We start from the raw sequence: 14,027 nt of genomic DNA, 5'->3' as shown, positions 1-14,027 counted from the left end.
TTCCCAGTGCCTATGTTCCCGCCCATGTCCACATTCATTAAAGCTTACCTGTTCTCTACAGTATTCCATTCCCGCAGGACTTTGCCCTGTGTTCAAAAATAAATGCTGAAAAATTAACGTATTAGCTTCTCTAGAAGCTAATATTCACATTTTAATAGGGGACTTCTGGGGACATAACTGCTTTAGTTCAGTGAAGCAGTGATAATGGTGGGAGTTCAGGAACCCTGGCAAACTAGGGGCGTTGGTTTGGTTAGAAGATACAGTTTCACTATGACCTGAAATATACCACCTAAGGCCTGCCTTGGTCAGGGCTTTCTAAGTTGGATAAGCTATAATGCCTCTGTACAAGAATTCTGCCATCATCTGGATGACATGCTCTATGGGATTGTGTCATTATTTTAGATTTACTTGAATTTATGAAAAGGAAATAACAATGCTTTTCATAACAGCAAACTATGATGAAAGGGTAAAGAAGTAATATAATCTAGATTATGTGCCTGATCTGCTCCAGGCAGGAACATGAGCTCACTTTGGTGTGGTAGAGATTTGGGAATGATTCTTTTGTCTTGTCTTCTTGGGATGATGAAACATAGATTGCCTGGGGGATGGACAAGAGCTCTTAGAGCCCTCCATTTTATTTTATTTTATTTTATTTTATTTTATTTTATTTTATTTTATCATTTCATTTCATTTCATTTCATTTCATTTCATTTCATATTTTTTAAAAGATTTTATTTTGGGGGCGCCTGGGTGGCTCAGTTGGTTAAGCGTCCGACTTCAGCTCAGGTCATGATCTCGCGGTTGGTGAGTTCGAGCCCTGCGTCGGGCTCTGTGCTGACAGCTTAGAGCCTGGAGCCTGCTTCAGATTCTGTGTCTCCCTCTCCCTCTGCCCCTCCCCTGCTCACGCTCTGTCTCTGTCTCTCAATAATAAATAATAAAACATTAAAAAAATTTTAAAGATTTTATTTTTAAGTAATCTCTACACCCAACGTAGGGCTTGAACTTGCAACCTTGAGATCAAGAGTCACATGTTCTATTTATTGATCCAGCCAGGTACCCCTAGAGCCCTCCATTTTAGTATCTTCCCCATCTGCATTCCTTTGAAACTGAAGTTTAAAACATCAGGCATCAGAATTCTTTGGGAAATCATTTTCAAAGGACAGTTATTTCTTAGAGTTTGTATATATCCTCTGCCCTACTCATGACCATCTAAACCAGCTAGTTGGTTCTCCCTGTGGATGTGACATTTGGTCATTCATTTACAAATATTTCTTGAGCACCTACTATGTGTTGGATATTGTGGTAGACACCGGTGAACACAATAGGCATAGATATAGATTCTGTTTCATGGAAGTTAAACAAAAAGCAAACAAGTAACAGATATAGTAACAATCCATTTGGATTTGCTTAACAAAGAAAGCCAATAGGATGCTGCAATAGAGAATAGAAGATGAGGATCAACTTTCAACAGACAGTAGTGGAAAACCAAACTAAAATTAGGTCAAGTAATATGGAGTTTATTATCTCACTGATTAAGAAGTCTGGAAGCAAGGCATCCGGGGTCAATTCAGATACACAATATAATTATTATGAGGGACCCAGGCACATTCCATCTTTCTATTCTACTATCCTTAGCACATGGATAATACTTCACTTGTGATCGTAAGAGGCCTTCCACATTTGCAAGCATCACATGTAGACACACAAAAGCTAAAGAAAATTGGTACTTTCTGTCTGTCTCTCTTTTCTCAGCAAGGGCCTTTCCAAAGAAGACTTCCTTTTGTGTTATTTTGGTTAGATCCACATCGTTTACTCATCTCTAAATCAATCACTGACAAAAAGGCCAGATATGACCATGATAGGCTAAAAGCAATTATTATCTACTATTTGATACCGGGGAAGGGCCAGGCTCCCTTGACTATGTGACAGCCATGTCCTTGAACAAAATCATCATTGTGCTAGCAAAAAACAGTGTAGGTGGGGGTCGTTGCTGTGGGGGCAGTCCATATTTTCTGCGTTGGTTACAGTGGTGAGGAAAGGCCCATTTGTTGGAATGATGTGTGAACTGAGACACTAAGGATGAGACACATTCAAATGAAGTGTGGGAGATAGGGCTTTCAAGGCAGAGGGAGGAGCTGAGGCAAAGTACTAGACACTGATAGAGTTTGGCATCTTTGAGGACCCGGAAGAAGACAAGTGTGACCCAGATATAACAAGTGAGGGGAGAAGTCCTTGAAGTGAAGTTTGGGAGCAAGACAGGGGCTGGTAGGGCATGGTGTAGGTTTAAGATTTATTCTCAGGGTAGTAGGAATGCACTGAAGGGCTGTAAGTAGGTTAAGGACATGACCTCCATTTCAGGGCCCTCTTGCTGCTATACAGAGAATGAGTTGAAGGGTGGGTAGGAATGGAATTTGCAGACCAATTAGGAGATTTTTGCAATGCTCGGGGCAACAAATGGTGGGAGCTTGGAATAGGGAGGTAACAATGTAGGTGGAGAGAAGAGGCTTTGGCAGAAGTGAAAGTGTTGATCCAAGGGTTCTGCTTAACCATGTTAAGTTTGAGATGTTCGTGAGATATCCAAGTGGAATGGTAAAGTAGGTAATTGGCTAGGAGACTGGCTCAAAAGAAAGGTCTGGGCCAGAAATACGTATTTGGAAGTCAGCCGTATATAAATGGCATTCAAAGCCAGAGGACCGGATGAACTCACTTAGGGAAAAGGAGTAGACAGAGAAAAGGCAAGGGTTCAGTACCAAGTTCTAAAGTTCACAAACACTGAAACATTGGGCAGATGAGGTAGAGTGTGGAAAGGAAATTGTGAAATGGAAGTCATCGAGGTAGGAGGAAACCCAAGAGACACTACATGCTTTTCCTAGGGTCACACAGTTCATACTCTTGTCTTAGGGACTCAGGAGGATGGTATAGAAGTGTTTGAAGGGACAAGGTAGATGAGAATAGGAAGAGGTAATTTTACACAAATTTTTAAAAAAACACTGTTTTTTTCCTCTTAATATAAAAACTATATTCATTGTTGACAATTTAGAAGGCATATAAACATATGAAAATGAAAATCATACATTTGTTATTCTTTTTGTGTAGAACTCTCTAGTCTTCCCCCTCCTTCTCCTCCCCTCCCTTCTCTCTCTCTGCCCACAATATACATGAACATGCACACACACGCATGCACACACATGTGCCCACCACACGGTATGAGCAAGGACGGGCTAGGCTATGTTGTGATAACAACCACCCGCAAATCTCAATGGCTTCATACAATAAAAGGTTTTTACATATCCAGTCTATGTGGGCAGGGAACCTCTGCACATTATGGTCACTTAGGAGACCCAGGCTGATAGAAGACTCTTTTCAACACATGCTTCCACGATTGTCAAGGCAGGCAAAAGCCGTGTGGCACATTGATCACTGGCCTTTAAATGTTCCCCTCACATTTCACATTCCAGTTATGTTGCATGACCATATGTATCTTCAAAAGGATTGGGAAGCACAATCGTACTACATGCCTTAAAGGAGAATGTGAAAATATTTATGAATAGTCTTAATGGTTACTATAAACATGTAAATATAATGTCATACTCTACATACTATTTTGCAACCAGATTGTTAACTATGTTTTGAAAATATGTCTTTAAACATTTTCCATGCCATTAAATCTTCTGTAATTTGCTTTTTAATAGCTGTGCGTATAGATATAAAATAATTTATTTAGTCAATCCCTTAATATTGCTATTTCAACTGTTTCTAATATCTCACTATGGAAAATTATGCTGTAGTGAAGCCCAGTTAACATCCATCTTTGTTTTCATTTACGATTCTTTTTACAGAATAAATTCCTATATGGTGTGGCAGAATCAAAAGACATGCAAACTGTGGGGCACGTTGGTGGCTCAGTTGGTTGAGCCTCTGACTTTGGCTCAGGTCACGATCTCACAGTTTGTGAGTTCGAGTCCCGCATCGGGCTCGCTGCTGTCAGCATAGAACCCACGTCAGATCCACTGTCCCCATGTTTCTCTGCCCCTCCCCTGCTCACTCTCTCTCAAAAATAAACATTAAAAATGATATGCAAACTGTTAAGACTTTCGCTACTTATTGTTGAATTTTCCTGCAGAAAAGTTTTATCGATTTATGCTCTTACAAGCAATATGCAAGAGTGTACATTTCCCTGGATCTCACTAATTCTGGCTGTTACCCATTTCTTTTTAGCATTTGCTAATTTTCTCAATAAAAAAATCACATTGTTTTTGCTTGTGTTTTTCATGGACAGAATGAGCATTTTTATATGCTCTCTGGCCATTCTTATTTTGTGAATTGCCTATTCGTGTCGTCTGCACTTGGTTTTGGAGTGCCCCTTATGCCAATATCCATACTTCACTGTTACACAGCCCCCACTCATGAGCATACTCCTTTTCTCTCTTTCCCTCTTGAGCTTAAGATGCTTCATAGTAACTAAGGCAACAAAACATGCTAGGTGGTTGAACTCCAAAATAGTAGCTGTAATCATCCTGAAACCCTCAATGGTAACTTTTATTAACTATTTATGGCCTAAACACATTTGCACATTCTGAGTGTCTATCAGGGATGCGGAGACATTTTTCACGAGTACTTTTCTAGGGGTGTGGAGTCCCTATCCCGAGGGCAGGGCTGCTGCATTCTTTTATTTTTTCAATGTTTATTCATTTATTTTGAGAAGGTGAGAGAGAGTGAGGCAGAGAGAGAGGGAGACAGAGAGAACCCCAAGCAGGCTCCACGCTGTCAGCATGGAGCCTGATGCAGGGCTCGATGTCACAAACTGTGAGATCATGTCCCAAGCAGTCTCCACACTCTGAGCACGGAGCCTGATGAGGGGCTTAATTGCACGACCCTGAGTTCATGACCTGAGCTGCAAATCAAGAGTCGGACACTTAACTGACTGAGCCACCCAGGCGCCCCATGACTGCTTTTTCTTAAGAAAAAAATAATAGCACAATAATTGATTCAAGTAAAATCTGACACAAAACCTCAAAATCTAAAATGGATGACTGTGAAGATGCTCTGATTGGAGCAGCCGTGTGCTCTCTACTCGGCCTCACCTGCGTATTCCCTGCACAAGTCAGAATTTCCATGGAGCATAGTCTGAGAACAATTCGTCTAATGGAGTGGGCACTGGGCCTGGAATGAGGAGTGGAACTAACTGGCTGTGGGACTTTAAACTGATAAGAACAGATACTACACTTGATCTTAGCCAAAAGGCCGAGAAGCGATTGGCTGTGGGACTTTAGATGTGTTGCTTAACGTCTCTGAGCATGGCTTTCTGAAGCTATGAAATGGAGAGAATATTAAGTTGGTAGTTAATCACTGAGCACTCACTTTGTATAGAATCACCCTACTGGATACCAGGGAGGATTCAAATGGCATGAGTCAGTCCTTGCCCTTAAAAGGTTTATAATTCGGGGCGCCTGGGTGGCTCAGTCGGTTAAGCGGCCGACTTCCGCTCAGGTCATGATCTCGCGGTCCTTGAGTTCGAGCCCCGCATCGGGCTCTGTGCTGACAACTCGGAGCCTGGAGCCTGTTTCAGATTCTGTGTCTCCCTCTCTCTGACCCTCCCCTGTTCATGCTCTGTCTCTCCCTGTCTCAGAAATAAATAAAACGTTAAAAAAAATAAAAAAAAAATAAAAGGTTTATAATTCACTTAATGCTTACTTTACTCATCTTCTAAAATGCCTATGAAATCCAATAAAATAGCAGGTGCAAATAAGAATAACAACTTGAAAATGCTTGGAAGAAGTGAAAATCATACAAATGCAAAATAACGTTATACGTATTGAATTATCGTTAATGTTTTGAGTGCATCAGAAGGTGGGAAGTTCTGTAAAGGTTAAATGAGACTCCTTTATAGAGCTTGAACTGGTCAACTGAGAAGTGTTGTTGCCATCTTGCCCACATCTCCAGAGCTCCCCAGTATTTCAAAGAGTCATGACAAATGCGTCCCATCTGGAACTACTGTCAAGTCCCGAGACCTGGCATGAAACCCACCCAAGGAGAAAGGGCAGTCATTGAGGGAACTTTCCAGGATGCGGAACCTGGGTTTGGCTTGAAGGTACAGCTCTCTCAGTAGGATTCAAGCGACGGTCAACACTACAGTGTACCTTGTTGTGTTAGTGTGTCAGAAAGATAGATGTGACACATGGCAGTGGGTCCTCAAGGCTCAGCAGACAGGTGCATTTGGGAGCTCCATGAATTGGTAGCAGAATCTTTGCCGATGGTTGGAGATCCAGGGGAGGGAGCTGAGCCCGGCAGGAATACTGGGGCTCTAATCAGAAGAACTTGGAATTAGAAACCAGGTCAGAAGCCCATGCTAAGTGGAGGAGGCCTTTGAGTTCTTAGGGTCTTTCAGGCTATACATTTATACAAGGTGAGTAGTATGCGAGAAGAATTTTTTTCCATTGCAGAACTTACGAGGTGGTAGCCAAAATGGAGAGAGAATAAACGGGGCATAGTTGCTAGAGGAGTTCCCTGGAAAGAAAGTCTTTCCATACCCCTCCTCCCCTGGGAAAGGATATCTCTTTGGGAAGAATTTAAAATGCCCTTTGTTGTTACATTTCCTGTGCACGGTGGCGGTGGCGCAGGGCGCAGTGTATTAGGGGAGGCCATGGGTGACTCAAAATGTTTCCAGATGCTAAAGCTTTTGTTACTTTTCACAACAAAAGGCAATTGAATTCTTTAGACTGTGATTATGATAATGCTGCATTGTTTTTGTCTGATCAAGAGCTGAGGGCAAAAGCTTTCCAAATTGACAGTTCTTTGCTCTCACAATGCAGGGTAGAGGATGAATTAAAGAGGGCTAGAGTTGATATGGAGAGGCTACCTGTGTTTGGATTAGAGAATACTGCAGCAATCCAAGTGAGAGACACTAGCGATTTGCCTGGGAGTGGCGGCATTGGAAACAATGAAAATAGATTGCAGATATAAAATCAACAGAGCTTGATGACGAGTGGGACACGTGTGTAGTGTGGGAAACGTGCGCTGGGGGGAAGACGACACGAGCGGGAGGGAGATGTCAAAGGCACAAGTCCTGGGCTTCCGGCTCACACATCCGGACGTATGACGATGCATTAACTAGGAAAGAGGACACTGGAAACAATTCAGTTTGGGCACAGAGAACTCTGAGTTCAGATTTGGACATATTGCATTTGCACTGCTTTTGAGACTTTAAGAGGCAACGTTGAGTGGGAAGCCTGAAGTTCCGGAGAGAGGTCTATGCGGGAGCCATAAATTAGCTGAGTCATTTCTGAGTCACACTATGCATATTATTCTGGAATTTGCTTTTCATTTTTAATATGTCCTGCACATCCTCAATTCGATACATATTAATCTCATTTAATAGTCGTGTAATATTCCATGGTATGTACAAAGGCACTTTAATTATTCAACCGTTCCCTTATAAAGTCTCTTATCAGATTTAGACTGGCTTCAGTATTTTTAGAAGTATTACAAATTCTGCAATAAACACATTTACATATATATCTTGATATACTAGTGCATTTATGTCTGATGGATAAATTCTCAGAAGTGAGATTGCTGAGTCAAAAGCTATGCACATTTTAATTTTAATAAATGTTTCTAGGTTGGCAGTATAGTGTACTGGTTGAGAGCCTGAGCTCCAGAATAAAAGTGTCAAGTTTCAAATTTTGACTCCACCACTTACGAGCTTCATAACCACGGATAGGTTATTTAATCTCTCCTTATTCAGTTTCCTCCTCTGTAATTAGGACGTATATATCTCCTGTGGCTATCGTGAGGATTAAATGAGATTATAGATTTTCATACACAGCTTGGAAATTTTTTAGATCTATAATACGTAAAACAACTATTGACAGGTATGTGACAGTGATCCAGGTGGGACTGCAATCCTTGAGAGAGACAGGAAGTATATGATGCAGGTCCAACTTCTACCCAGGGGGAAATGTTCTCCCTGGCTGTGTTTCCCAGGATGGCGGAACCCAAGCAGAGAATGGTAGGCAGAAGAGGCAGAGATCACAATTCTGGGACCGACTAAAGTGGTTGGAATTTGTGAGCAGGTTGCCAGAGAGATCAGAGCCGTGGAGAGGTAACCCCAGAAGGCTGAATGTTGCCATAGCAATTCCTAGCATGTGCCAGGCAGTGGCCTAAGTGCTTCTAGCTTTAATTTAATCTTCATAAAAATCTGTAAAATCTATAATTTATTATTATTCCCAGTTTACGGATGTAGCTTTATTATTATTCCTCTTTGTAGACAAAGGGAAAACGGAGGTACAGAAGGTTAAGTAACTTTCCAAAAGTCACATGGCTCGCAGCGGTGAGCTTGGATTTGAATCCACGCAGCTACTATATCAAACTGCCTTTCTGAAGAGCAAGTGTGCATCTAAGTGTCATACATACATTAAGCCATAAGACAGCTATTATTATCATTCCCACTTTAAAGTTAACTTCCAGCTAAGAAGTAATGGAGCTGAGATTCAAACCCACGTAGTTAGGTTCCAATGTTTTTGCTCTGAAACACCACATAATCTCTACGTTTTTTTTATTTTTTGGAGTTTTTATCAGGAATAGTCACAGAATTTAATATCTTATTTTGATTTTTTTTTTTTATTTTAGAGAGAGAGAGACAGCACGAGTAGGGGAAAGGGGCAGAGGGAGAGAGAGAGAGAGTCTTAAGCAGGCTCCATGCTTAGCATGGGCTCAAGGCAGGGCTGGTTCCATGACCCTGGGATTATGACCTGAGCGAAATCAAGAGTTGGACGCTCCACCGACTGAACTACCCAGGTGCCCCCAGAATTTAATATGTTAATTATTATTTGTTGATATATTTGTTATTGGATTTTCTCTTTTTAAGTTTTTTTCTTTTTTTTTAAGTAGGCTCCATGCCCAACGTGGGGCTTAAACTCATGACCCGAAGATCCAGATTTGTATGCTCTACTGACTGAGTCAGCCAGCGGCCCCTCTTTTAAATTTTTTAGCACAAATTACGTTGTTAGATTTCCTAATATCTTTCATGAACTGCTGGATTTTTTTTTGCTATTTTATTTATAATTTTTATATTTATATGAATAAATCACCTTGTTTTCTTTTTTTGCATGTTTATAATGCTTTATATTTAGGTTATAAAATTATAAATTAAATTGGGAAGTTTCCCGTGTTCTATACACATCCCATAGTTATTTGATGTTCTTTTTTATCTTTCAGATTTTTTCACTCTGGTAAAATACACGTAACGTACAATTTACCACCTTAACCGTTTTGAAGTGTGCACTTCATTGGTATTAAGTACATTCATATCATTATGCAGCCATCGCCACCATCTATCTCCAGAACTCTTTTTATCTTGCAAAACTGAAAATTTGTACTCATTAAACTATAAGTCTCCAATCCCTTCCCCCAGCCTCTGGCAACCACCACTCTACTTTCTGTGCATATGTATTTGAGTACTCTGTGTACCTTATAAAAGTGGAATTGTACTGTATTTGTCTTCATGAAATGCTTACTTCACTTAGCATAATGTCTTCAAGGTTCATCCATATTGTGGCATGTGTCAGAATTTCCCTCCTTTTTAAGCCTTAATAATAGTCCATTGTATGTTTATACATTTATACCTCCTTTTCTTTGTCCATTTATTTGTTGACGGACACTTGGGTTGTTTCTACCTTTTGGTTATTGTGAATAATCTTGCTATGAAAACTGTTGTGGAGATACCTCTCCAAAACCTTGCCTTCAGTACTTTTTGGGTGTATTTGCTGGATCATACGATAATTTTATTTTTAATGAAAAAAATGTCTATTTATTTGCTTTGAGAGAGACAGAGACAGCACAAGCAGGGGAGGGGCAGAGAGTGAGGGAGAGAGAGAATCCCAAGCAGGCTCTGTGCTGTCGGCACAGAGCCTGATGTAGTGCTCGATCCCGTGAACCGTGGGATCGTGACCTGAGCCAAAATCAAGAGTCAGACGCTTAACTGACTGAACAACCCTTTTCTTTCTTTCTTTTTTTTTTTTTGTTTTGTTGATAGTAACTATCCTAATGGATGTGAGGTAGTACCTCACTGTGGTTATGATTTGTATTTCCCTAATAATTAGTGATGTTGAGCATCTTTTCGTGTGCTTGACATTATTTTATCATGGGAGATATCATGGGAGAAATATTTAAGTCCTTTGTCCATTTTTGAATTGGGTTGTTGTTTTTCAGTCGTTGAGTTTTAGGAGTTCTCCACATATGCTGAATATTAATCCCTCATTAGATATATGGTTTACAAAGACTTTCACATTCTGTAGGTTGCGTGTTTACTTTGTTCATAGTTCCTTTGATGCACAAAAGTTTTTAGTTTTTATGAAATCCAGTTTGTGTGTGCCTTTGGTGTCCTATCCAAGAAATCATTGCCAAAGCCAATGTCATGAAGCTTTTGCTCCACATTTTCTTCTAAGAGTTTCATAGTTCTAGCTCTTACTTTTAAGTCTTTGATCCATTTTTAGGTGATTATTGTGTATGGTGTTAGGTAAGGGTCCAAGTTCATTCTTTTGCATGTGAACATCCATTACTATTTGCTGAAAAGACTGTCCTTCCCCCATTGAATGGTCTTGAAACCCTTGCCAAAAAAATCACTTGGCTATATATGTGAAGGTTTATGTCTGGTCTCTGTACTCTATTTTGTTGATTTGTAAACCTGTGTTTATGCCAGTACCACACTGTTTTCATCTCTGAGGCTTTGTAGTAAGTTTTAAAATCAGGAGGTGTGAGTCCTCCAATTTTGTTCTTCTTCGAGATCGCTTTGGTTATAGACATATGAAATTCATGACAATTTATTTCATTTTATTTCTTATTTTTATTTGAGTATAGTTGACACACGATGTTATATTAATCACATAGCTACAACCTTCTGAAAAGAGGGCTGTCTCCCCTTTTTCCATTTTGGGTGAGAAGATTGTCATAACCCCTGGAGGTTACTGATTCATGAAAGGGTGGGGAGCTGTTGACTTTGGGGACAGGGTTGGTCTGAGCAACTTTGGGTCAGCTTAGTGACTGGAGTGTGGGTGAGTGGGGGGTGGGGGAAGGTCCTTTAGAGTCAGGGAACAAAGCAGGACAATGGAAATCCTACCCTTTGGTGCATATGTTATGGGGAAGAAATATATAAATCATATTTGAAATAATTTTATCTCATAGATGAATTTTTAGCATTTCTTTCCTGTTTTTAACATAGTTTTAAAATTATTTTTAAATTTTAAAACACTTTTTTTCTGTATTAAAAAAAGAGATGTATGTTCACTAGAGAATATTACAATACACAGATAAGCAACATTTAGAAATGCAGAGTACTTCTCCAAAAGAGCAGATCAGTGAATGGGGCTGGAAGTTGTGGGAGGTAGAATTGATTAAAAGGGGCGAGAAGAAACTTTTGGGGGGAGATGCAAATGTTTTCTCTTGATTGTGGTGGTGAATACGAATGTGTATAAACTGTCAAAGTTTGAACTGTATACTTAAAATGGGTGTATCTGATTGTATGTAAATGATACCTCTATAAAGCCAATTAATAGTTTCCAAAGTACTGCTGTCATCACCCATATGAAATTACTGTTCATGGGTGTACCCTTGTGTACATTTTCCAGTGATTTTGTATATATCTCTATATACACATATTTGTTTATGTAAAAATGGTATCATTTTTGACCAACTGGTTTAAAAAAATTTTTTTTTAACATTTAATTATTTTTGAGAAATAGAGCCAGAGTACAAGCAGGGGAGGGACAGAGAGGGAGGGAGACGCAGAATCCAAAGCGGGCTCCAGGCTCCGAGCCGTCAGCACAGAGCCCGATGCGGGGCTTGAACCCACGGACCATGAGATCATGACCCGAGCTGAAGTCGGATGCCTAACCGACCGAGCCACCCAGGCATCCCCATTTTTGACCAACTGTTAAAAAAAAGATTGCTTTGGTTATTCCAGGTACCTTGAGATTTCATGTAAATTTTAGGATCAATTTTTCTCTTTCTGCAAAAAGATGTCATTGAGATTTTGATATAGATTGCACTGAATCTGTAGATTGCTTTGGGTCGTATTGACATCTTAACCATATTAAGTCTTCCAGTACACAAACATGGGGACATCCTTCCATTTATTTATGTCTACTTTACAATGTTTTATGGTTTTCATCATATTAGCCTTTCACTTCCTTAGTTAAATTAATTTCTAAGTATTTTCTTTTCTTTCTTTTGTTAAGCTTTTATTTATTTACTTAGAGACAGAGAGAGAGAGAGAGAGCTGGTGGGGGGGGGGAGAGAGAGAGAGAGAGAAAGAGAGAGAGAGAGAATCCCAAGCAGGCTCCACACTGCCAGTGCAGAGCCCAGTAGGGGCTCAAACTCACAAACCAGGAGATAAGGACCTGAGCTGAAATCTAGAGTCAGATGCTCAACCGACTGAGCCACCCAGATGCTCCTATGTATTTTATTTTCTGATGCTTTTGTAAATGGAATTGTTTTCTTAATTTTCTTTTCAGATAATTTATTGTTAGTATGTTGAAATGCAACTGATTTTTGTGTGTTGACTTTGTGTCCGGCTCCTTTGCTGCATTCATTTATTAGCTCAAGTAGTTTTTCCCTTCGTGGGACCTTTAAGGTTTTGTATATGTAAGATCATGTCATTTGCAAACAGAGATAATTTTACTTCTTTTCCAATCTGGATGCCTTTTATTTCTTTTTCTAATAAGAAATAATAGCCTAATTAGCCTAATGGCCTAATAACTTCTACTAACCTATTTGCTAACATGACCAGTATTATGCTCAACGAAAGTGGTGAAAGCGGGCCTTCTTGCCTGTTTCCTGATCTTAAAGGAAAAGCTTTCAGCCTCTCACCATTGAGTATGATGTTAGCCACAAGTTTGTCATAGATGGCTTTTATTACACTGAGACAGTTTCCTTCTGTTCCTGGCTTGCCCATAGCTTTTAATACAAAGTGAAAAGTACATTTTGGGGATACATTTTAGATAAGTCATGATTTCTATTTTAATTTCTTCTTTTTATCCAAGCATTTCTCAGTTTCCAGATCCTTAAGATACTGTTATATTTTTGCTGTTGTTTCTAATTTTTTGTGCCATTCTTAGGGAAATATGGCTTTTTAAAACTTTATGAATTTCTTAAGGTTTCTTTGTGTCAAGTACATGACTGATTTTTACAAATGTTCCATAGCCATAGAAGAAAATGCATATTCTTTCCTTGCAGGGGACAGAAATCCTTCCTATCCTTACTAGTTTTTCTGAAAGACATCTATTAACATTTATCACTTTATATAGTTATATTGCTTTCTCTCTGTAATTCTGGGAGCGTTTGCTCTTATGTTGTTTGGTGCATAAGTACTTGTGAGTTATATCTTACATCTTCTTAGTATCTTAGTATCTTTTACCATTACACCTGTTTTAAGTCCTTGCTCAAATGTTGCCTTCTTAGATAGGCTTCTCTAACCTCACCTAAGGTATTTCTCACTGTTCTCTCCTTGTTTTTCCTCTCCACAGCATTTATCACATCTAATATACCAAATAATTTACTTTTTTTGTTTAGTATCTATCCTCTGCTACTATAATGCAAGGTGTGCAAATGCAGCTCTTTTATTCTGTTTGGTCACTGGCTTTTCCTTGTATCCAGAACAATGCTTGACACATAGTAGATGCTCAATAAATAAGTCAATGACCAAATGTTTCTCTTTGTGCCATTTAATACTTTTCACTTTGATTCTCATTTCCTTGTACCAGTATCACAATTCTTGCTTTCTTTTTATTTTATTTTTTTTTTCAACGTTTATTTATTTTTGGGACAGAGAGAGACAGAGCATGAACGGGGGAGGGGCAGAGAGAGAGGGAGACACAGAATCGGAAACAGGCTCCAGGCTCTGAGCCATCGGCCCAGAGCCTGACGTGGTGCTCGAACTCACGGACCGCGAGATCGTGACCTGGCTGAAGTCGGACGCTTAACCGACTGCGCCACCCAGGCGCCCCTCTTGCTTTCTTTTTAATATTTGCCTA

At 39.8% G+C, this 14,027-nt stretch overlaps 1 long non-coding RNA gene and 1 pseudogene across 1 annotated transcript in view; one reads left to right on the top strand and one right to left on the bottom strand.

The window, feature by feature from the left end:
- Positions 1 to 14,027, top strand: part of LOC121025469 (uncharacterized) — a 33,214-nt gene that overhangs the window by 10,791 nt on the left and 8,396 nt on the right. The gene's annotated exons all lie outside the window — the stretch shown is intronic.
- Positions 5,146 to 5,256, bottom strand: LOC121025498 (uncharacterized; annotated as a pseudogene).

Source organism: Herpailurus yagouaroundi, unplaced genomic scaffold (assembly GCF_014898765.1).
Source record: "Herpailurus yagouaroundi ecotype Mexico unplaced genomic scaffold, PumYag 67641, whole genome shotgun sequence".
NCBI lineage: Eukaryota > Metazoa > Chordata > Mammalia > Carnivora > Felidae > Herpailurus > Herpailurus yagouaroundi.
The sequence above is the reverse complement of the archived record's forward strand: the minus strand, read 5'-3'. Positions and strand labels throughout refer to the sequence as shown.